Source organism: Malaya genurostris, chromosome 2, assembly GCF_030247185.1.
Source record: "Malaya genurostris strain Urasoe2022 chromosome 2, Malgen_1.1, whole genome shotgun sequence".
Taxonomy (NCBI): domain Eukaryota; kingdom Metazoa; phylum Arthropoda; class Insecta; order Diptera; family Culicidae; genus Malaya; species Malaya genurostris.
In genome coordinates this window covers 98,651,507-98,676,300 of record NC_080571.1, presented here as the reverse complement: position 1 = coordinate 98,676,300, position 24,794 = coordinate 98,651,507, and the positions used below count along the sequence as shown (strand labels likewise).

The following is a 24,794-nucleotide window of genomic DNA, read 5'->3' as shown; positions in this document are numbered from 1 at the left end:
GAAAGCAGTTTATCGAAAAAAAACGTTGGAACCATTGTATCATCCTAAAAGGTGATTATGTTGATGAATAAAAAAAATTTGCAAACAAAAAGTTGTTTCCATTGTTAGTCTCGGGACTTATTGATCCATGTGTTAATTTCAAACAGCTTAGATACGGCGCACAAAGCTGCTATTCCGCGGTAGTTGGATACTGTACACTTGTTTTCTTTTTTATAAATAGGAAACACATAGGATTTCTTCCATATTTCAGAAAAAGTTCCTAATCGTAAGGAGCAGTTGAATATAATGGATAGTGGAACTAATAGGCTGCCAGAGCAATTATTATTATTTTTACATTACATATGTTTTATACAACCTGTGACCTGTTGATATCGTGCTTTATAAGTTATTCGCATTCACATCAATCCGGTTATGTCTCTGACATCACCCATCCGCCTTATTTTTCTTCAAATCGGCGATGTAAAAAAACTGTCGGCGACATGGCGTCGTTTAATCATGTTTAATAAATGAATATTGTGGTATTTTTGAAAATGCATTCCAATAAAAATCGTATTCGAAATAAAATATCCAATATAAATTATATTCGTATAAATGTAATCTAATAAAAATCGCAATTCGAAATAAAATAAAATAATTCATCTGCACAACGCAAGTTGGCAATAGCAACGTGATAAAAAGCGATCCAATACTCCGTTAACCAGTTTACCGTACAAGTGTCGGACCACATAATTGCAACACGGTATTTCGGTCGCCACAGGTTAGTTTGAGTGTGTCATATAGGATGAAAAAAAACACCAATCTCTGTGCAGACAACTCACTGCGACAGGCGAGGCGTAATGCGCGTTGATGCGTAGTTCAGACATCCCCATTGCCTAGCATCCGATGCACGGTTTTTCTCCTCCCCAGCGAATATTGCTACTGACGGCAGTCGGGCCCAACTCTTGCTTTGAATTGACATCGCATGGTTGCCACCATCGGGCGAAATAGGTAAACAAAAACCTGCAAGAACCACGAGTGTATCATGTGGAAGTTGTTCGATTTCACCCGGGATAAGCGCCCGTTAGGAATGTAACCAGAAAAACTCCATTACCAAATTGCTTGCTTTTGGGAAAAAAAAGTTGAACACCCCGCGCTGCATGGTTTAAACATCAAACGTCTCAATTCTCGAGATAGCTGAATACGAACCCATTACTGCGAAGTTTCTATTGAAAACTGTGACTCCTAGATTAAAAGCTAAGATATGGAAAAATAAACAATTTTACTTAAAAAAATTTCCTAAATTTTAAGCTTTTGGCTTTTGAGATGGTGAAGTTTTCATTTGGATTGCAATTATTTTAAATGTATCCTGCAATGCAACAAGAAAAGATAGCGAAACCAAAAACATTTTCTTTCTTCTTGCAACTTCCCGCCATCCAGAAAATTCCACGAAAATTCCACTTATTTCTCTATCTGTTACATGTAACTTCACAAGTGTAAGCTGCACCCACCCACGAAGTCGCCGTTCAAGTGATCCCGTGATTGCATCATACGTTTGAGAGCGTCAGTATGCGGAAAGTCGCGGTGGGCATCATGCAGAGCTAGAGCAGTTAACATCACGCTCTGGCGGCAGCGCATTTGAAAGCTTTCCGGTTCGTCGGGAAGTGCCCTTTTATCATAATCGTGAATGATTTCTGCTTGTCAGGGCAGGATAAATGCACGAACAAAAAGTTTCGTTCCGTTCGAACTCAGGTGCTGAAAAATTTTTCACCCCGGTTTGTGACTTTCGTAACAATTTTGTTGCCAACCAGCTTCCGCGGGGTAAAAAAAACTGTCAATGATAGTGTGCTAGGTCTCAAACTTGCATCGCATATTCAGTGAATTCGAAGAATAATTTCACACCGAACGAAACTTATCCGGCCTTGGCAACCAAAAGCCACCAGGGTGCTGTATTTGCATATGCGAATCGAATTTCACTATGCACCGTAGGAGTTTCCTAGATAGACGATGGATCCCACCTTACTGACGGTTTTTCTTGGTTTCGAGAAAGCAATCTATCATACTCACGCCTTTCAATATTATTTCTCCCGCTGGTTTTATTGGATGCTTATTTCGATTCTACTCTCCAGAAAAGTTATTTGCAATATCATTGTCATACTTCAATGACATTTTTCTACTAAAATGCCGTTATTGTGTTGCGATTTTTATTGTTCGATTTGCTCTTCCAGGTATTTTGCAATAATGTACCCGACAGGTTATGAGTTAATAATAGGGGAGACTGGGGCGAAAGAGACTTCTTTTGGTCTTGCGCAGAAAACATTGCGGCAATTAGGTATTTTTACACAGCGTATTTGGTTTGAGGTACATATCTTCACTTATACGGCCGTTATTAGGCTCGCAGTGCACCGACCTCGAAATCGAAAATCTAAGAACGAGTGAGGTGAAAATGGATTCATAAAATCTGCAAGTTTTTGAAAAAACAATAAAAACATTATGACACAGATCGAGTCTAGTGACCACTTCAATCCGATTTTGCGAAGTCATAGCGCAGCTAATTTAAATTTAAACACTCACCGAATATTTTTTGATGCTAGGAATACATTCGAAAACCCTAAAATAGTGAAACTAGAAAATTTAACTTTTAACTCGACTAATGAGGCTCAACTTAGTGGAAACATGTCAAATGATCACAAGCCAATAGTAGCTAATGCTAGGGCCCACTTAAAGAGAACTTAAGCTTAACCATTTCGCCCTGGTCTCCCCTACAGAAAATGTATGATATCAGCTGACCCAGAGAACTTCGTCGTAGTAACAAAACCATTTCTTTTAAGCAGTGATTTAGTTGTAGTTAAAAACGATCAAACTTATTGGATATAGTCACATAACATAGTTCCGGTTCCTTTAATCAATTTATCCCATACACCTCAACCTCCATTTACGAATTGTATTTTGCCTTTGCAACCAAAGCCTGGAGGGCCATGTGTCATATACCATTCGACTCAGTTCGTCGAGATCTCAAAATGTATGTGTGTATGTATATATGTATGTATGTGATAAATAGTGTCACTCAATTTTCTCTGAGATGGCTGAACCGATTTCCACAAACTCAGAATCAAATAAATGGTTTTATAGTTCCATACAAAATTCCTGAATTTCATAAAAATCCGATTTCCGGTTCCGGAATTACAAAGAAATATGTGCGAATTTTTGAAATTTTTTTCTCGTAAATTTCTTAACTGTTTTTACCTTTTTTTATATATATAAAAAATAGGTATAGAATTCGCTCAAACTTTCGAAAAATTTTTCGAGGCCCGGAGGGCCGAATGTCATATACCAATCGATTCAGCTCGACGAACTGAGCAAATGTCTGTCTGTGTGTGTATGTGTGTGTGTGTCTGTATGTGTGTTGTCAACTAAGAGGTCGAGATCTCAGAGATGGCTGGACCGATTTTGATCAAACTAGTCGCAAATGAAAGGTCTCCCCGTCACTCAAAGCGCTATTGAATGGTTTTGAGATAGGATGTTTACTTTTTGAGTTATACGGAGTTTTATGTCAAAATTTTCAGTTTTTTGACAGTATCTGTCACAATTGACCTTGAAAACAGAATATGTTTTTAGACATAGATTCTGCACGGTAATAGCTATCCAACAAACCATAGTTTGTTAAAATCCGTCCATTTTTAACGGAGATATCAATATTTTTGTGTAAACGACTTTTCCCCTTATTCCAGCAGTAGAAGTTTTGAGCACTGTATGACAAAGAAATGCTGGGGAGCAACGGAAAACACGATTTTTATACTGTGACATACAATTGTTTCTAAGTGCCCAAAAGACTGTGTACAGCATCCTTTTTCATGACAATTTGCCTTGGACCGATTTTAGCACGGTTCGTTTTTGGCAACATAATCGTTCGAATATGGCATTTATAAACCAGATGATATCAGCATTTTCGAGTTGAAAGTAATTCCATAATTATATTGATTTAAACTACTTACAGCAATAAAAGCTGGAAGAACATAACTTTCATATACCATACGACTCAGTTCGTCGAGATCAGCAAATGCGTGTGTAACAAATAATTTCACTCAATTTTTTCGGAGATGGCTAAACCGTTTTCTACAAACTTAGATTCATATGAAAACTAGTATACTTCCAAATTTGGATCCGACTTCTGATTTTGGAACCACAGGATGACATGTGAAACGAAATTAAAATAATGCAATTCATTTTTCTCGTAGATGGCTGAACCGATCTAAGATTCAAATGAAATCTAAGAATCATCTATGATTCAAATGAGAGGTCTTAAAATCCTATAAAAATAAGTCAGATCCGATTTCTGGTTTAGGAGATACAGGGTAATTAGTATAAAAATGTCCATTTCACATAAATTAATCAGGTTTATCAGGTTTGCAAATTTGGATAGTCGATTACCAAATAAATTTATTTCAGTTTAAGCGGTATTCTTTTTTGGATTCGGAATGTACCCCCAAATTTTAATTCGCCCTACAATTTCTCAAAGATGTCTACACACTCCTCAGGTGAATTTATCTGATTTCGGCTACACCGATCTTAGAACTCCGGATCCAGTTTCGAATCGTTTCTCAAAGTTTAATCATTTTTTCGAAAAGGCCAAATCGAACTTCAAAAACAAAAATTCAAATTAAAGGACTTAAGGTCCCATACAAAATTGGTGAATTTTATCCGATTCTGGAATTACAGATGATGAATTTTTGAAATTCATACCGATATAGAAGATGTAAATTGTTTGGCGTATTAATTTATGGCCATTCGAATCATTTTGGGTTATGCTAGTTCCTGAATACCAGCTCTGGAAGTACCATAAATAATGACGGAAAACTCTAAAGTGGAACTTACTTCGACATCTCATGGAATGTTCAATCGAATGTCACACGTTAAGATTGAAATTCGATACGATTTGCAGATTCGAAATTACAGGGTAATGAGTGATTAAAATCTCAATTTGCCGTTTGAAACGACGATAATTAAAATAATGTCATGAGAACTAAAACACCTAAGAATATCCATGCAAAAAACACATGCGGATTGATAAAAAAAGGTATCATCTCACTGCTAGGTGGATTAATCAATTGCAGGTGAACCAAAACAGATTCTCTGGCCCGCTGAGGTTGTCCTCCAACTCCATTAATGATCACATTTGTTCGTGATCGTTGCAAACCTAATTGCTTTGCTAAGCGTTCTGTTATTAAGTTAGGTTGAGATGCGCTATCCAGTAGCACTCGAGCTAAACGTTGTTCGCCAAACTTATCGAAGACAATTACTAGGGCTGTTAACATGAATACGTTTTTTCCTGCTACGTTAAAGGAAGACCAGCTAACCTTTAATGACTCCAGTGATGTGACAGCTGACAGCACGGGATTTGTGCTCTCGTGTTCCGATATAGGTGTCTGATTGGTGGTAGCTATATGCGTATTAACTGGATCATTATCTATAAAACCTGGATGTAGCAAAGTGTGATGACGCTTTTGGCACATTCGACAACTGAATTTTGAAGGGCACCTTCGCATAAAATGATTGTTTCGTAGGCAGTTTGAGCACAAACGACGAGTGTTGACAAAATTGAGTCGGTCCTGTAGTGAGAGACTTGAAAATTTGAAACATTTCAGTAAGGGGTGCGGTTGATCGCACATCGCGGACATATCAGATGACTGATTCACAGCGGCGGTTGCATTCGATGAAATATGGATGACCTTTCGCGAGTCAGTGAGCTGGAGGACATCAGATTGAACAGGTCGGTGGTTGACTGAAATAGATTCTAAGACGCGCATTCTTCGTTGCAGAAATTACACTACATTCTTGTATGATGGATCATCTATGGTGGACGCATGATCCTCCCAGGCTTTGAGTGTGTCCTCGTGCAATCGGATACATAGAAGATGCTCCAGTATCGTACTCCACGAATCGGTGGGCTCATTTAACTGTTTTAATGTTTTAATGTGTCTTTCAAACTCATCAACCAATGCATGCAATGAAGAGGAAGTTTCCACTTTCATTCCGGGGATGTCAATTAAAGCTTGTAAATGACGCTTCTTTAGCAGGTATACGTTTGCGTAGCGATTGGCCAATGATTGCCATGCTAAATGATAGTTCGCTGCACTTATTCCGATTGATTCGATGATTTGACTTGCCTCGCCTTTGAGTGCAGCTCGCAAATAATGAAATTTTTGGATTTCGGGTAAATCACCAATCCATGTAATCACCAGCGAAATCAGGTAGAGAAATAGTTGGTAGTTTCAGCCCTTTGATCGTGTTGGTTGGTTGAGGGTTAGTAGGAAGGAGGTTGCCAATTGAAGAAATTTGAAGAGTAAGTTTAGATCTCATGCCAGCTTTTATTTTGAAGTATTGATTTTCAAAGGATGATCGATAGCGAAGATTTAGAACCATACCTTAATTGCTAGTTTCGTTCTCCTCAATTTCGGTCGGAATTTCGCATAGTTCCCGCTAAACTTCCTCGAGATTTTCCAAGCGTATGTCTACCTCGAAGCCGTCCCGTTCCGCCTCATACCGATGCAAAAAAGTTTCCGCACGACCAAGCGACGCTAACAGGGTAGTCCTTCTTAGTGCCAGCAATTGCTTTCGTCTCTCTTCGGCCGAGGATGATTGATCCATGCCCACGTAATCAGGTTGATTGAAACGTAGCGAATCCTATCAAGAAATAGAGCCGGTAGCGCTGATTGCGATAATGGAAGATTATTGGAGATGCACTCACCTATGGAAAGGTTTGCAATGCCTTGTATACTTGTAAATTTTAATCAGCAGCTAATCGATTTCGTTGCCGTTTTGCGATCCCGAACCTGGCCGATAAGTTCCAATGATGATCCAATGTTAATCCGCGCCGTAATCGTAAGTTGTGAAAATGAAATCCGTAGTTGCTCGAGTGGAATGAAGAAAAGGAAAATCTAAAGCGTACCCGTGAGCAGCCGGCAAGGCGTTGGAGTGCTACTCACCGCTTGCCTATTGTAATAGGCCTTGAATAAATCAATGTCAATTATCCGCACTAACAAAGCACTATTGTCTTGCAATTGCCGCCTGTAAGATGGCGTGTTCGGATGAGCCGTCTTGATCGCGTCTGTAGCGATTGTAATGGCGCCTTGCTCCAAAGATTGCGTGCACGATGATCCTGGTCACGGCACCAAAAGATGTTGTAATCAACCTTGATCGAGGATCAACTTGTAGGAAGACGATGACCAATGATTTAAACACTCGCGTTAATTTTAAAGACCAAATATATTTGCGGCGGTTTGGAACGAACTGTATTTTCTCGCAACCCAACATCAAGTGAAGGCAGCAATGATCAGTGGCCCCTATCACGCTATTCTTTAAAATAGTATGTGTGAGTTATCAGAACTGCACGAAAATTCTAATGTGGGTTCGACCTTCTTTCCCTACTGTTGGTTACATCATCTCAAACAGTGCACATTTTCATAAAACTTACTGCTAAATTCATCTAGTTGGCAGATCTAGTTAGTTGGTGAATATAAAAAACTACTTTGGAACTACTAAACCCCGGTTTCCGCTTCCGAAAGCACCAATAATAGTTAAGAAAAGCTTCAAAAATGGAACTCACTTCGATTTCTCAGCAATGGTTTTTACGAATCATCATTCAACCTAAAGCTCTTATTGTTTTAAAATATACTGTTCAATTTCATCCCACATTGAAATCAATATTTTTCAGGTGAAAAGAATGTCAATTTGTAAATCTTTTATTCAATTTGTACCTATTTGTCACGTAAGAACGGATTGAGGGATACACATTATTCTTTTTTTGTTTGAACAGTTTTTACCCCCACCTGGTTTGTACATAAAAAAGTAGAAAAACTTGCCGGAAAAATAGAAAAAAATCCAAAATTTTTCGTTGAGAAAGTCGTCTATGCTTGCTAGATCATTAATAGGTGTTTGGCGCATAACAATTTACATAAGTGTTTGGTCGCTGAAAATAAGAACACTAGATCGTTGAAAAAATCGTTTGGCGCGCTACGAGTTGATTTGTGTAGAGATTTCACATGCATACTTGAGTTATGTTATTCGTCATTTCGAGCCACGTGCTTAATTGGGTATCAAAATTATTGCTTACCAAATGACACAATGAAGGTTTGCATATGACTGTTCTAGAAAACCGCTGTAGGCAGGAGAAAAACTTATTATATCATTTAGCAGTTGATGAATTGTGTTCAATGGTTTCATATGAATAGTATCGGTCGGTAAGTTCTGAGAAAACTTTCTCGCTGCTTAAAAGTTGTACAAGGAACTGCTTCAAAGCTTCAAAGTTCTGTTGCGTCGGGTTAACATTCAAGTATGAGTAATTCCTTAAAAACGGACTGTTCAGAATGCTTTGTATGTTGCCTACGACAAATCTTTTATACGAACTTTTGGTTACTTGGGCTAAATACTAATTGTAAATATATTCTACTGGACTAATCGTCGTTAATATTCGTTCTCGACAATCTCGCGTCGTCCCACAGGCCCACTGAGAGAAAGTGCTATGAGTGTGAAAAATGATATTTTTGAATACTCTGAGAGTATGGCCTTTATGTGCGTGTTTTGTTGATGGTTTTCTCTCATTGAACTCTCTTTCAGTGCACTCGTGGGATGAAGCGAGATTGTCGGGAACGAGTTTCAACGACGTCTAGTACACGTCATACCAATCCATGTACGAGCTTGGCGCTTTGTCGAAGCCAAAGAAAAAAAATCCATTGGGGACGAGTATAATCTATACCTTTCACGCAGCCCACCTGGGTTCAATTCCCAGCCCCGCACACAGGCTTATGATTTTTTTTCTGGTTAATGTCCCTATAATTGCAACAAAAAAAAAAATATTCCGTTGTAATGGGGATTGACTTTAATCTGTTGCGATACGACACCAAAAATACCCGATTCTTGAAAGAAAGTATCGATACCTCAAAGTATCAAATCGGTATCGGACATCCCCACCTGATACCGAAATATGTATAGCCACAGTAAGTTTGTGTAGCCATCTACTTATATGACTTACAAATTTAGAGGATGTTTTACGTTCTCCTCTAGTCGAAATCAGGGAGCTATCTCGGACCACTTCTTAAAATCTATTACAGTCTTCTGGATTCTTGTGCTCGAGAAATGGACATTTAGAAAATTTTAGACATGTGCGACTAAAATGGTTTGACAGTAAACGTTAAGAATTGTAATACAATAACCTTCGTTTAAATACCTAATCATGATAGTGGGAAGGATTGAAGTGTCTGTTAAAAACGCCGGTAAAAGGCGCACCGAAAATTATGTACATGAGCAATCTTTAGTAACATTATTCTTCTATCTGTGGGCTCCTCCCGAAACGAAATCCTGGGTACGGGCCTGAGTCGGTGAGTCTGTTCATTTGCTCTATTTTTACTTAACACAAGTTTTTCACATTTTCACATAAATTTTTGTTGACGTTTTTTTTTTTTTTTATCTAAAGCGAATGAGTGTCGAATTCCATTGATTGTAGGTTAATTACCACTTAGTCGTTTGACAATTCAGCTATCCGAAAACATAAATTCGAAAAAATAATTTTTGGGCGAGATGAAGTTCGACGGGTCAACTAGTAAAATATAAAAGGCTGCTATTGAATTTCAGCATGCTTTCAGAGGTTAAAATAGTTTAAAGTGAAAAGTTTAAAACTGCACACCGTCATTCAGAGCGACTATGCAAAAAAGGGTAAAATTCTTCTAGATTTGACTCAAAACCGATTTAATTTGCAGGCTATATTAGTTACTTACTAAACTAACCGACTTTGATTCCAAGTTCCCGATTTCAGAAGTACCAGAAATAGTGATCAAAACTCAAAAACGAGGCTCATTTAATTTTTTCAGAGATGATTTGATCGATTTCAACAAACTTATGCTCAAATAAAAGTTCCTCTAGTCTCATAGGTTGCTGTTTAATTTCATCTGGTACTTCCGTTTCCAGAAATATAGGGTAAAGTGTGTTTAATCATTTAGTGCGACGATGCACTGAATCTTAAGGCAAAAATGTTAAATAATGTAGTCGTAAGCACGCTTCTCATTTTAAAAGCAGAAAATATCTAGAATTAGGGAAACCTGATTGTAAGAACTAACTTTCCAAGGTAAATTCTAGAATTCTGTTCGGTAGACTGCGTTCTTTTGTCGGTGAATAGTAATGTGGTTTTCGAGAAAGACAATCAACGACTAACCAGATGTTTACCTTACGACAAATTCTCGATAAATTTCGGGAGTACAACTTGCGGACTCTTCACATGTTTATAGATTTCAAAGCAGCGTACGACTCAGCGAAACGAAACGATTATGTTAGAACATGGCTTACCGACAAAACTAATTGGACTGATTCGTGCGACGCTCGATGGCTTGGATTGAAGCAGAGCAACGCGCTCTCAAATTTGTCGTTAAATACAACACTCGAAGGTGCGATACGAAGATCCGGCGTGCAAACGTGAAACGGAATCATCATTAACATCGCATGCTCCGTGGTATTGCTGACGACATTGATATTACACCCAAACCTCCGTTTCCAAACACTTTTTTTGCGATACCTCTTGTTATATAACGCTTTTTACGAACCAAATCACAAATAACGTGAACTTTTTTTACGAATCTACTTCGTAAAAAAAGGTTCTTGCATACAATGAAAACAATGTCCAACTGGTCGTCAAATGGTGAGATAACTAAATACTCACAAGTTCGTATCTCATGCCTTCCCGTGTTTATGACATTTGGTCAATAGAACGCACCCTTCTAACAAACAAACCATCAGGCGGGTTTAAGTTGGTATAGCGAAATCCTTTATTATATGTCTGGATGTTCTTGCTGGAAGGCGCCGGGTCCTCAAAACCCATTTTGGCCTTCTTAACAGCAATTTTATGAAAGCTATCTGATAATCAAATTTGGATCTACTGTAAGTCTACCCGCATACACTGGTAATGTCTTGAACTGATGGTGGCTACAAACATACATACATACATACATACAATGAAAAAGTTTTCCAGCTTATTTATATTCCATGGAAACTACTACAATATTGATATATTTGGAACGGATTCGAAAAGTACATTTCGGAAAATGATGTTTGAGGTATTTTGAAAAACCAAGATAGCGACTTCCGGTTTATCGATATTTTTTAAGAACCCTTACAATATAGGTGGTTCTAAAATCCTAGATGGCAATTTCCTATTTATGTATAATCCTCGAATGCTAGTACAATATGAGTATTTTCTGATCGGATTTGATAATTAGATATCGGAAAATGAGGCTTTCTCGGAGATTACTGAACCGATTTTGACAAACTTTGATTCCAATGAGAGGACTTGTGGTCCCATACGGAATTCCTGAATTTCATCCGGATCCGACTACCGGTTCCGGAGTTATAGGGTAAAGTGTGTTACAAATTGCACACCGTCACTTAAACCGGCGAAACAAAAAACGTTAAAAATTTCCTAAACAGGTCTTAAAACTACACAAATCAATAGTCATTATCAGTAGGGAACTAAACAAACCGATGAGAAAGGCATCATTACACCACTAGGTGGATTAAAACAGGTTTTTTACTTTAGATGGAGCCCACCAGCTCATCGATATTGTTTGAATATTGTACTAAATGAAACAATTCGGAACAATCATAATAAGTAGACGTCTAGAAAGCTTGTTAGAATATCTTGCATTATGATTTTACATTGTTATAGTCGTATGGTATGATTTCAATATGATATTAAACTGCTGAAAGTCTTAATCTAATATTTAAAAGCAACCTTAAATATAAATCTGTTTCTTCAAGTTTTTCACCATGTTTTTAAAATATCTTTGTTTTCAGTGTTACACAAATCATATCAGTTTTTTTAGTGTACGTGTTAAAATTTAAAAAAGTCCACCTATTCAAATCCGTTCCTAAAATACTCAATTTTTAAGGGTTCTTAAGGAATGACAATAATACAGTAGCCGCTATCTTGGAATTCAGAAACCTCAAACATAGTTTTGTGACACCTACTCATCAAACCCGTTCCGAAAATATTGTAAGGGTTCTTGAAGAACATCAATAAACCGGAGGACGCTATCTTGATTTAATCATTCAACAAAACTGTTAATGCACTGATGAGTCGAATACGAATCGTAAAACAAATTCAAAATAATCATATTCTTCAATATTAAAAAAAATTGCAAAACAATCATAATCAAGAAACTTGAGTAAAAATTTTTTCTGTGTAATTTCTTTCATACTTACAGCAAAAGCAAATACCCTAATAAAAAGTTTTAATTGCACTATGGTCCGAAACGGGAAATTAGCGTGACAAAAATATTTTAACTATTAAATATTAGTTCTTTGTAGTTGGTGTCTTCACAAAAGTTGTTTGTAATCAAATGGCGCTCCTAGGTTAATGGTTACTAGGGAGGTCCTCATTTAGATTGAAATCTGAAATCTAACTTTTTTATTGAACTTAAAAATGATTTTGTTGTACAATAAAGTTGTAGGAAATTTTGTTTTGAGCAACTTTGTTGAGAAAAGCATCTCTCTAGCTCTTCATTTAATCGAATTTTTCCGAGTAAAAGTAGGGTGGCTCTTGAAAAATCACTTTTTTTGTTCTAACTCTTTTGTGAAAATTTCTACCGAAAAGTTGTCTTCATAAGAGTTGTTATGCCAATCATTGCGCACAATTTTGCTCAACTAAGCTTTTTCATATGAGCTACCAGTAAAAAGTTATGATTGTTTTTTTCATCAAAAACTAGTCAAGCTTCATTAGATGCCAGATCGATAAAAATGTATTCTATGTGGTACCTGAAAGGCCATAATATAAATAAAAATTTAAGGGAAAATTGGAAAGATGTTATTGTTTTAACTTATTTAAATTAGTTTTAAAAATACCTGCAAAAAACTCAAAAACAATGCATAACTCTTAAACGCCTTAACGTATCAAAATACTTCCTTCCGCAAAATAATAGTATGAAATTAGTTCTACAAGTGTTCCATACACTGTCCATTTGAGAAATGAGACACACAAAAACTACAGCCGAAAATAGATTTTTTTAAGTCAAGGCACTTCCTGAAACCCGAACTTATTCGACACTAACTAACAGAAAAGATAATTTATTAGAAAAATATACGCACAGAGACAGGACTCGAACCTGCGTTCTTATGCATTCCGTGCATACGTGCTACCATTTCGCCACTCTGAATCTTGTTTTAGTCACTCTAAAACGCCAGTCAGACACAGTAGCACGTACATCGAACATGGTCTATAACTTTTTATTGCCGATAAGGTCACTAAAAAAATTGATTAAGCAAGCAATTTGAAGTAGTTGGAGAGGAAGAGACCTGACAAAAAAGCATTCTACCTTCCATCAAAGCACGTAACGGGGATATATTTTTTCAGTTTAATTTACCTAGCTGCCATTTTAGTCAAGAATTGGAGAGAATGAATTTCATCGAATAATAAATCAACTCTCCATATAGTCTTCAGTTTCGCCCGATCGAAAAATATTGGACAATTGTTATGAAGAATCTGAAGAAATAATGGAATAAGATGGTCGCCACAGTTGACGAGGAAGCTTTATAATCTCATCGATACTAAAATGGAATAAAAACTGTCCCAGAAAGTATGGACGCAGCCAAAAACCGCTGTCATTTCGCAATGTCAATTTTTATGGCTGCGTCCTGTTATTTACACTCTTTTCTAACTACTTGTGCAGTTGTTTGTTCGTTTTCATTAGTTTGTTTCGAAATGTGTGGACTTTCAGCAAAACAACATCGAAAAATTGTGTACAAATGGTGCACAGAACGCGGACTGTCACTGAGAAAGATAGCAAAAATTGAAGGAGTAAGTGAAAAAGCCGTGCGAAATGCAATCAGGAAGTTTGGCGAGGATAACACCTTTGAGAATAAACCGAAAACGGGTCGAAAAAAAGGTCCTGCTAACCCTCAGTTGGATAAACGTATACTGAATGCGTTCGAGCAAAAGAAGGAGGTTTCAGTTCGGGATGTGGCCAAAAAAGTGGGCACTTCAAGAGCAAATGTTCTTCGTGCTAAAGAACGTTTGAATGTTCGAACCTATAAGAAGTAGAAACAACCAAAACGTAGTCCGAAACAAGAAGCATCGATCAGGCCGAGGGTTCGAAAGCTGTACAATACGATTCTTGCTGGAAATTTGAACTGCATAATCATGCTCGATTACAAATCCTTGCCGGGACCACAATATTATACGGTGCGAGAAGGGCTAGTGCTAAACCAGTCCGAGACATCGATTGAAGTCGAAAAATTTGGTAAGAAAGCTATGGTCTGGCAAGCAATTTGTAGCTGCGGTAAGATTTCGAAACCCTTCATCATCACTGCTTCAATGAACAGTGAAATATACATCAAGGAATGTTTACAAAAACGACTTCTACCCATGATTCGAAGCCACAAGGATCCTGTTGTCTTCTGTCTAGATCTTGTTTCTAGCCACTACTCGAAATCAACGGTAGAATGGTATACTAACAAAAATGTCACTTTCGTCCCAAAAGACATGAATCCACCAAATTTCCCACAACTTCGACCAATTGAGGATTTTTGAGTATTAACGAAGGCACATCTTAGGAAACATGTCTCGGCAGCCGAAACCATTCAACAGTTCGAAAAAGATTGGAAAAAAGTGTCAAAACTTGTCGCCAAGAAGTCTGTACGGAATTTAATGAGGAACGTTCGCAAGAAGGTGCGCCAGCTAGTCTACAATGGCTAAGTAGCAAATGTTGAGAATAATATTCTGTTGTTGTAGGCTAATATTATCAGTATTTCGAAAAAAAAATTTGAATATCTAACACTTGTGAATTATTTACAGCGAAATCAAAGTGCGTCATACTTGCTGGGACAGTCTTTAGAACTGTTAATTTTCCCGGAAAAGTAATGGAATATTTATCCCTCGCATAGCATCTACCTGCATAATCTTCCCACGATTTTTCAAAACTCATTCAATTATTCCAATTATCTATGTCACTCACCTTCACTTAAAATATTGTGCACGGCTTCGGAACTCGAATGTCAACTAATCCGGCGAAGTTTGCTCATAGTTTTTTGCTGTGGAAGAGAAAAAGGAATAGAAAATCACGTCAGTAGACTGCATCTCGGGCTAAATGATTTAATGGCGGTCTCCGGTAGCAGAGCTGCACTGCTCCCGAGGCCGAGTGTGATGTTTGCAAAATGACACCCGACCAGGAGTGGTACACACCTCGTCACGATATGCTAAGATTCAATAGGAATTCGAGTCGGTGCCAGATGTCGGTACCCGGCGGAACGGATAATATCATAAAATAGATCACACTGCTGGCAGTGTGCTTGATGCTCTCAGGTCTTAAGTAAGTGGATAGCATAATGTCTACTGTCACAGTCAAACACTACTACCGTGCTAGTCGGCAAAGATGAATGTGTTCACCAGTCAGTCATCCATCCATCCGTCCGTACTGTGCTTGATAAATTAAATGGCGAGAGAAGCTTCCAATATAATGATTGCATGGAAAGCATAAACATCAGACCATCCGGGTATTTGTTGGGGACTGCATCCCCCCAGGATACAAAAAAAAAATAGTTCCATTCCACTGCACCTTCTATTAAATTCTGACTGCATGACACAGAAGGCGAATTCATTTGAGACCACAATCAGACAGCTTTATTTCTGAAGGTTTAAAGTGTAATTTGTAAATCAGTGCCTCCGTGCGCATAGAGATGGACAATACTTAATTAATTAGAAGTGGCAAGCTGTACGATCTTCACATTCTGACAGACACACGGTGTTTCCCGGTGTTGCATTGTAGTGTTTGCCAGTGTTGGATATGCATGCCCACATTCAACTGTGTATGCACTCTCCAGAGAAGGACCTTTCGACGTAACGCAAATTGATACGTGACTGCATGGGGGTGTGCATTAGATGGAACACCATTACTGCATGCCAAAGTGTCGTGTACTGAATACCATCAAATTAAATCCATGATCCGATTAGCTTGGAGAATTGAAATCCAGTACAGTAGAGTATTGTATCAACACGGCCAGACTCAGGTCATTGTGCTTTTATGACACGGTTTGATTTGCCATTCGGGTGAATTGTTACTACAGTTTACGCATTACGGTTTCCTGACTGTGCGATTTTCTTTTTCAGGAGCTTGTGTCTAAAATCAACTACGTTTACCTGCAGTACCCCGTACATTCACTGGTAGTTCCCCTTTCTGAATCCAATGCTTGGAGTGAAATTCAACATCCCCATTCAATACATTGAATCGAATGCTTGGGTTGAAAATTGATTCGAATGTTTGCTTTGCACTTACACTATACGGGTGCACCATTCTGAAGCTAGAGTAGGTGATTGAACGATTTTCAACCAATTCAAGAAAAAGATTAGCTAACTGTCGTGTTGACAAAGTTGAGACTTTGGGATCAAAACTCATATTAAGCTGTAATAAAAATAACAATAAGGATAAAAATCCAATTATTTCTTTCCCGAAAGTTAATTTTAAGGTACATTACCACAAGTTAAGGTTCTGATAAGTCTCTTTATGTATTCCGCTCAGATCACTGAGCAAAACAAAACAACAGCGATACTCCATGGAGATGAAACTTGAAGGAGTGTCGTGGTGATTTGTTACTGCATTGTTGTCGATACAGATGCAAGGCTGCAACACTTTCTCTGATTGTTTAATTTTGTAGCCATTGACAACAGTAGTGAACTGAACAGATATGAAAATTTCGTTTTAAATGAAAACTATTAAAATTTTCGCTCAATTTTTTTTTATAATTTTGCGGAACTTAAGCAGTTTTAATTAACTAGATTTCTCATAAGGACTCGGGAAAAAATGGCAACATTTTCTTTTGTGTATAACTTTTTATTGAACGGGTGAGAATTAATGAAGTTTTGGAAAAATTAAGTTTAGAGTGTGAAAAATTTTGTTACAATCTGCCATGTGGCTTCCAAACAAGAAGTGCTCAACCACAAAATGCTGTGTGAGGTTATGGAAAATCAGGCCAGTTCCACAGGAGAATCAGTTAAGAATCGATAATTCGACCGTGTCCCGTGTGATAAAATCGTTCAAGGAGACTCAGATGACCCCGCGGAGGTAGCTGATAGCAAACAAAAGTGAAGGAACGTAACCTTTTCAATCCCAGAAAGATGCTGTTTTCTTTGCAGTTGTTGAGTGAAAATTCAAAAGAGAAATATCAGTTCATTTAGTTCGAGTTTTCTAAATTAAATGATCGATTTTTTAGCAAGATGTATTTAGCGATAGCGAACTGCTTTTAAATCTTCCAATAATACACAGCAGGGAAAAGTGAACCAAAAGCGCGACGATTTTTTGGAGGCATGATACAACTGACCACAAAGCACTTGGTGTACAATGATCAGTAAAACTGATTCCACGTATTCAGAAGGACCACACGAAACGCTATCATTTTCATTTAATCCCAAGTTCCCTTTTTGTATTGTACACCTAAACCTTCATTTACGAACTAAACGGGGGTTCGTAAATGGAGGTAGTTCGTAAAAAAAGTTTACGTTATTTGGGATTTGGTTCGTAAAAAAAGTTTACGTTATTTGGAATTTACTTCGTAAAAAAAGTTTTGTGTAACGAATGTGGAAACCCCCAATCACATGGCCATTTTCGGAACGGATGTGATAAGTGGGTGCAAGAAAATGATGTTTGGGGTCGGTTCAAAATCCAAGATGGAGACTTCCGGTTTATTGATATTCCTTAAACATCCTTACCATGTGGGTATTTTCGGAACGGGATTGATGAGTAGATGACGGAAAACGATGTTTGAAGTAGTTCGGAAATCCAAGATGGCAACTTCCGGTTTCTCGATATCACTTATAAACCCTTACAATGTGGGTATTTTCGGAAAAGGATTGATGAGTAGATGACGGAAAACGATGTTTAAAGTGGTTAGTTACGGTTTTAAATTTCGATATTCTAAAAATTAATATTGAGTCGAAAAGGTTCCTTTATCAGGAAGAAGAGATTGCCATACTGAAGAGAAGTACATTGTTTCATCCGATTCGGAGAAAGTCGATCTTACCAGTTTATCTGCTATTTATTTCTGGAATTGCTCATAAATGTTATAAATTCAGTGTCATGTGGTTTCTAACTGACTCTTACCACTTGAGCCAAATAATATCCCTTTTACTCAATGGCTTACAAAATGTTAAATTATATTCCGACGGGCCAGTTTACATGAGATTTTGACAAGTTTAAATAAAAACAAATGTGTCATGATGAGAGTGACAGTACTTTTTTCGATTTTATCACGTACACTAAAACAACTGAAATTATAAGGAAAATAAAAAATTGGAGAACACGGTAATTGATTTGAAACCAAATTTTAATGTTTGTGGTTGCTTCAAAATATTAGATTGAGATTTCCAGTTGTTCAATAAAATATTGAAAGAATGCAATATATCTATAACAATATAAAATTATTATAGCTGTTCAGACGCCTACTTGTTATGGTCATTTCGAAAATAAAGTACAATATTCAAACAATAATGATTAGCAGGAAACACCTTTGTCAGAAGCATAACTTTTTTTTAAACGACATATAATCATGTCGTAATGATCGTCAAAGAATACCGATACAACTGAACTCACCATTTTGATTTTTGAAGCGCTTTCAAACAAAATTTTCCGGTATATACTCATCAAACCCGTTCCGAAAATACCCATATTGTAAGGGTTTTTAAGCAATATCGATAAACCGAAAGTCGCCATCTTGTATTTCCGAACCACTTCAAACATCGTTTTCCGTCATCTACTCATTAATCCCGTTCCGAAAATACCCATATTGTAGTAATTTCCATGGAGCCGGAAATTGTTTTCATTGGATGCAAAAACCTCTTTTTACGAAGTTGGTTCGTAAAAAAAGTTTACGTTATTTGGGATTTGGGATGGTAGAGGTAACGTAAAAAAAGTGTTCGTAAACGGAGAGCTTACCTATATAACATAAAACCGAAGTACTTGCAGAAGAGCGAATAGAGTGTTTCTGATGTGAAAAAAGTCCAACAAATCGATTTCATATAGTTTTAATGACAGCAACAAACTCGGTGTACCGTTTTACCCCTTTCTTTTCTAATTATAACATTAAGTTGAAATAAGATCTACAATCCAAAAGCAGATCCAATACGATCTATCAAAATTTCGCATTTTCTTTCTTTCGCATTCCGAATGGAAGCTGAATTTGGAATAACCAGTTTGCATTAAATTTTGCATTGAAAACGGTTTCAATGATGCGACGACATTGCAAATATTAGAAGAGTGTTTCGACAGCGATATTCTGAGGAAAACAGTCGTTCATCAGTGGCACGAACGTTTCGGAAGTGGCCGTGAGTCTGTGAATGATAATGAGAGAAGCGGTAGGTCATCGATATCGAAAACCGACGACATCATCAATAACATCATCGACCCGTGTTGGCGGTTCAATGCATACGGCGCCAGCCTTACAAGCCAGTTGTCATATGTTCGAGCCCCGTCCTGAAAGGATTTTCATAATGTCAGTAGGATCCATAGCCATGCAATGATTCGCTAAGAATCGGCTGCGAAGCCTGTTGAAACAGAAAGGCCAAATTCCACAATAGAAATGTAATGCCAAGATTTTTATCAACAAAACCAAAGAACGCAAGACCGTAGACCGCACTCTGACTATTATAGAGACTGCAATGGAGTTGAACGTTTGCGTGAAGCAATTCGTCGAAAAAGATCAGATTTGTGGGCAAACAACCCGATCAGATGCACAAAACAAAATCATAACACAAGTATATCAACAGTAGATATGTATAACAATTTGTGTTATTTTGAGATATTTTACAAATAAGAACAGTTGAAAGTTAAAACCTATGATAACAATATAATACCAAAATCAGTTATGATGTTTTATTTTCGTTTGCAAGACTTATGATAACGTTCATTAATTGGAAAAATGAGTTCTTCTGTTGCTTTACATCGAAATATAATGATCAGAGTTTGAAAAAAACTAAAGCAAGAACCCAGATTACTAAATAAATTACTCATTAATTGAAAAATTCATTCAACAATTTTGGATTGAAACGATGCTTAAAGTTGACTGTGATATAGTGTTTCTGTGTTAAATTTACTAGCTGATTTATTACAACTATTGTTATAAATTTCTGCTTTCGGAATTCTGTAGCTATATCAAATTCATTAATAATTGTGATACAAACGTTTCAAAATTTGTTACGATATTATTCCTGCTAGAATCTTTTTTTATTATGATTTTTATTATTTAACAGCTTACCAGCCAAAAATATTTCAAAATTTGTTACAAAATATTTCTGAAATGACAGTTCAGTTGTTATAATTCTATTATTACCATCTGATCGGGAACACGATAACGCACCGTCATAGAATGCCATCATTATCCGTGAACATTTGGCTAAAAATGAAAAACGAAAATCATTCAGCAATCACAGAATTCACCTGATTTGGCTCGACGCGATTTTTTCCTATTCGGTCGAATCAAGAAACCGCTCCATGAAACGTGTTTTAGCTTCCGAGATGAGGTTATGGAAAAATCGCAGATGGCTCCCCAAGTAACCATATGCATTATATTATTGCACATTTACAACTTTAGTATAAAATCGTTAATGTAGAAGCACAATAATTCAACATGCTTTAAAGCAGCGTGCGTTAAATTTGCATTTAAAATATAATGAAGCATTATCTTACAACAACTTTTTATCATGCTATATATTGGTATATAATACTACATTTTATTGCAATCAAACATTATTTATAACAGTGCAAATAAATTGAATTGATACATTAAATCAATGTATTAGGGTTGAAAAGCGTATAAAAATTATAATTTTAGCTTTGTTTAAAAATATAATAGTTGTCGGTAAAACAGAAGTAAAATGTTTTACCGATATTAACTTACATAACGCAGATAGCAAAATATGTATAGATTTATTTACAGAGAAGAGTGTATAGCTAACCGGATTACTAATGCATGTTACCGTGACATTCGCATTCGCATTGTATATAAAAGGTTTGGTTGTTAATCGGGAGGCAATGATTAAATCGATAAAGAAGAATTATATACTGCATTTCAGCATTATGAATGCAATTATCATGTTATACACATATAATCGTTTATTAGTCGTATAAGTGCCCATTTGAACCTTATATTTACATTATTAAAGTTCATAATATTTTATGGAATTTATAGAGAGGTATATAATGCGATGTAGTTACTTGGATCTGATGGCTATACCGAAAACGGAATATTAAACAATGTTTCAAGTAATGAATCAAGCGCTGACATAAGTGTGTTGCAGTCGACAGGGAGTACTTTGAAGGTGACAATATCGATTTTAATAAATAATCTTGTATTTTTATTTTCTGTATACAATCAGGGAACTATTTGATCAAGGTAGTATAAATATGGGACATATTTATACATGAGACAGATTGCAGAGTCGCCATGCCATTTTGCAGATTACTCGGTTTCCAATCAACGAATTGTTAGAAAATCGAGAACAATACATTTGCTTCTGCTCTAATAAGCAATACCTTAGAAAAATGGACTCAAAATTGTGTAATACTGCTAAAACTCGAAGCGAATGCACCTTATTTCGTCTTATTCCTAAAGTCCTTTTATCGAACAGGGACAGTAGACCCCACTCTAACTAATAGTTTTCATATATGAGATGACTACTGGAGCTGAGATAAAGGAGGGTATCGTTATCCCAACTATTTTAAATTCGACTCTGTATCACCATTAAATGAATTTTTCCTGCAATAAATTGAAAAATTGAATAATATTATAACAATACTACAAAGTTATGCAAAATTGTTTATTAGAGAAATCCTAGAAAATTCGTTGTTGAAATAACAAAACATTTTTTCTCATATAAAGACTGTTGTTTACACTCTTCTCTAACCACTTGTGCAGTTGTTTATTCGTTTTCATTAGTTTGTTTCGAAATGCGTGGACTTTCAGCAGAACAACGTCGAAAAATTGTGTACAAATGGTGCACAGAACGCGGACTGTCACTGAGAAAGATAGCAAAAATAGAAGGAGTAAGTGAAAAAGCCGTGCGAAGTGCAATCAGGAAGTTCGGTGAGGATAAACCGAAACGGGTCGCAAGAAGGTGCGCCAGCTAGTCTACAATGGCTAAGTAGCAAATGTTGAGAATAATATTCTATTGTTGTAGTCTAATATTATCAGTATATCGAATAAAATTTGAATATCTAACACTTGTGAATTATTTACAGCGAAATCAAAGTGCGTCCATACTTTCTGGGACAGTCTTTAATTTGTGACTCCAATCTAAGAAACAAAAAAATCTATTCATGTGTCCAAAGCACAAAAACGACTGTTTGCCAAACCCCTAAATAACCAAAATCTGTGGTTGTCAGTTCAGTCGCCTATTCGTTTCGCACGGGACGTCAGAAAAGTCATTGCGGTTCGGCGCAATATAAAAAAGTGTTTCGCAAATGGCATTAACTTTACGTCTGCTTAGCGGTTCAAATTGAACTGTTTAAGTTTTTGCAGTAAGCAGTTCAATTTGAACAAGTCGAAGACGATTTGACGAGTCAAAGACGAAACGTAAAGAATAGACGAAAACTATTTCTAAATTCATATCTAAATCTACTAACTATGAAACACGGACGAAAGAGAAACTTGAACAAACATTAGCCCGGATGCTCGGCCTAGATGAGCCATTAAGCGCAGCTTAAACATCTGCACTCAAGGCTTGAACGAAACGGCTTTTAGAAATGCTAAGAGTAGGTGGAGAAAATTGGTCGAAAGCTACGGTTGGTACTGTATCAAGTTCAAAGTTGAAATATGAGCCATCAGCTGAATTTTGTCTAAATATAAATATAACATCATAACTTCGTTTATGCGAAAAGAAATAGGGCAGAAAATATTTGTTTAAAATAAAGATATGATAAAGATACGCAATACCATAATTCCTCAGTTCAGTGGATTACATCATGTACGTAGAAGCTGGTCCGGACACGGCTGCTGGCTCTAGCCCTTCAAATACCGCAAAGTTTCTTGGGAAAAATGACAAATTGTTGACCGAACACTACTTAATGATCAAGAGTAACCCTAATCGTTAAACTGATTCATTCTGTCGAGTTCGCAGTATGTCGTGGGTCAAATTTCTTCAATGAAATTGAAGACAAACAATTGTTGTCCAGTTGTTTTTCAAAGTTCGAATTTCAAAGTAAAATTAAAGATTGAGGCATCGTACACTTTAATCGATGATAAAGCGGCTAATGCTATTGTCCGTAATAGAAAAATCAAGTCTTGCCCATTATGTTTTGACAAATCAAATCTCAAAATTGGACCATCATTCTTCCATTCTCGTTAGAACGTGATAAAATGGTTAATGAGGTATGCTGCCAAAAAAAAAACTGTTAAAAAACTGTTCAAAAAGGACCACGTAAAAAGACTGATGAACTGGATAATTTTTGCTAGCGATCTATTTGTAATCTACTTTGCGCGAAAGAAAGTTCACCCAGAAATAAAACTTATAAAATAAATTGGGGTAAAGAGGGTTGAATGGGCTAGTACTGTCATTCCCATTATGTGTATATGGTTCAATGAAATTTTCTACGTAATATGGACCAATATTGATTGGTCATATTCGCGATTGTAAATCTGACCTCAGCATAAAATTATATTTCTGGGAAAATTGGGGTAAAACGATGTAGCACGATTCATGCGATTATGGAAACTATCTTTTAACTCTTTTTCGAAAACATAGAACTTTCTTGTTTAACCATAATTGTAGAACTGTTTCCTGTAAATCCATGGAAGAAGATGATTAAGAGTAAAACAGAATACAGTTTAATATTTTTTACGCTCCTTACTGACGTGCCGAACGAAAACGTGTCTTCGACTTTTATCTGGTCGATGCAGGATTGGTTATTCACGTCTGGTTAGCGGTTCAAATTAAACTGCCGAGTTTATCATTCAGCAGCTCAATTTGAACTGCTTTGCACTTATCAGTCAAAGACGAAACGCAAAAATATTAGAAACGGTCATTTTTCCTAGCCAGGGTTTGGAATATTCATTCACCGGTGAATGAATATATAGTTTCCATTGCATTGTGAGCGAACAATTCCACCGCTATGAGGACGTCTTTTCAGTCAAAAAGAATCACACAAACAAAACGCTAGTGGAAGCAAATATATTCCACAATAACAGATGGTACAGTGTGCTGGTGTTAGAGTCTTCATGAAGCACAGAAGCCGTGAACAGAATTTTCTCTCTCGTGGTCTGAACGTCGTTCTTCTCACAAAACAATTCATTGCAAGCGAACTCTCTTCGCGGGGCTATCAAGTGATGAAGATTATATATTCAGTTTTCAGTAATAGACTGATGACTGGCTCTCCGAACGAGAACTGCTGTTGATGATGACTTTATACCACGAAAACTGTTGCATATCACTTATTAAATTCGTGTCAAGTTACTAGAGGGTTCTTTGTTATACTTGAATATTATAAACATAAGTAGCAGGAGAGAAGGATTAGCAATAGCAATCTGGCGATCTCAGTAAATACTGCAAACAAGCAAACGCTTCGTTTGATAGCTGCTAGAAAGAAACTAGCTCCTGCACTCTTGTTACTTTTGTAAATCAAATTCCTGCTGAATAGCGTTAAATTGGGTTTAATCGATATAGTGCATGATAGTTAATCAACCAGTAGGATAAAAAATAGGTCTTTTTATCAGTATTGCGCATTGAACATTTTTATATTGAATTTTCATTGTGTATTGCTATGAGCTGTGAGAGCTGAGAAAAACACATGTCCCCATTA

General features: G+C 36.7%; 1 protein-coding gene across 20 annotated transcripts in view; it reads right to left on the bottom strand.

Annotated features, from left to right (window-relative positions):
- LOC131427151 (voltage-dependent calcium channel type A subunit alpha-1) overlaps positions 1-24,794 on the bottom strand; it is a 394,973-nt gene that overhangs the window by 250,691 nt on the left and 119,488 nt on the right. For all 20 annotated transcript variants that reach the window (XM_058590100.1, XM_058590094.1, XM_058590097.1 and 17 more), the window contains exon 2: positions 14,970-15,045. The gene's annotated coding sequence lies outside the window, so the exon portion shown is untranslated. The remainder of the gene's footprint in view (positions 1-14,969; positions 15,046-24,794) is intronic.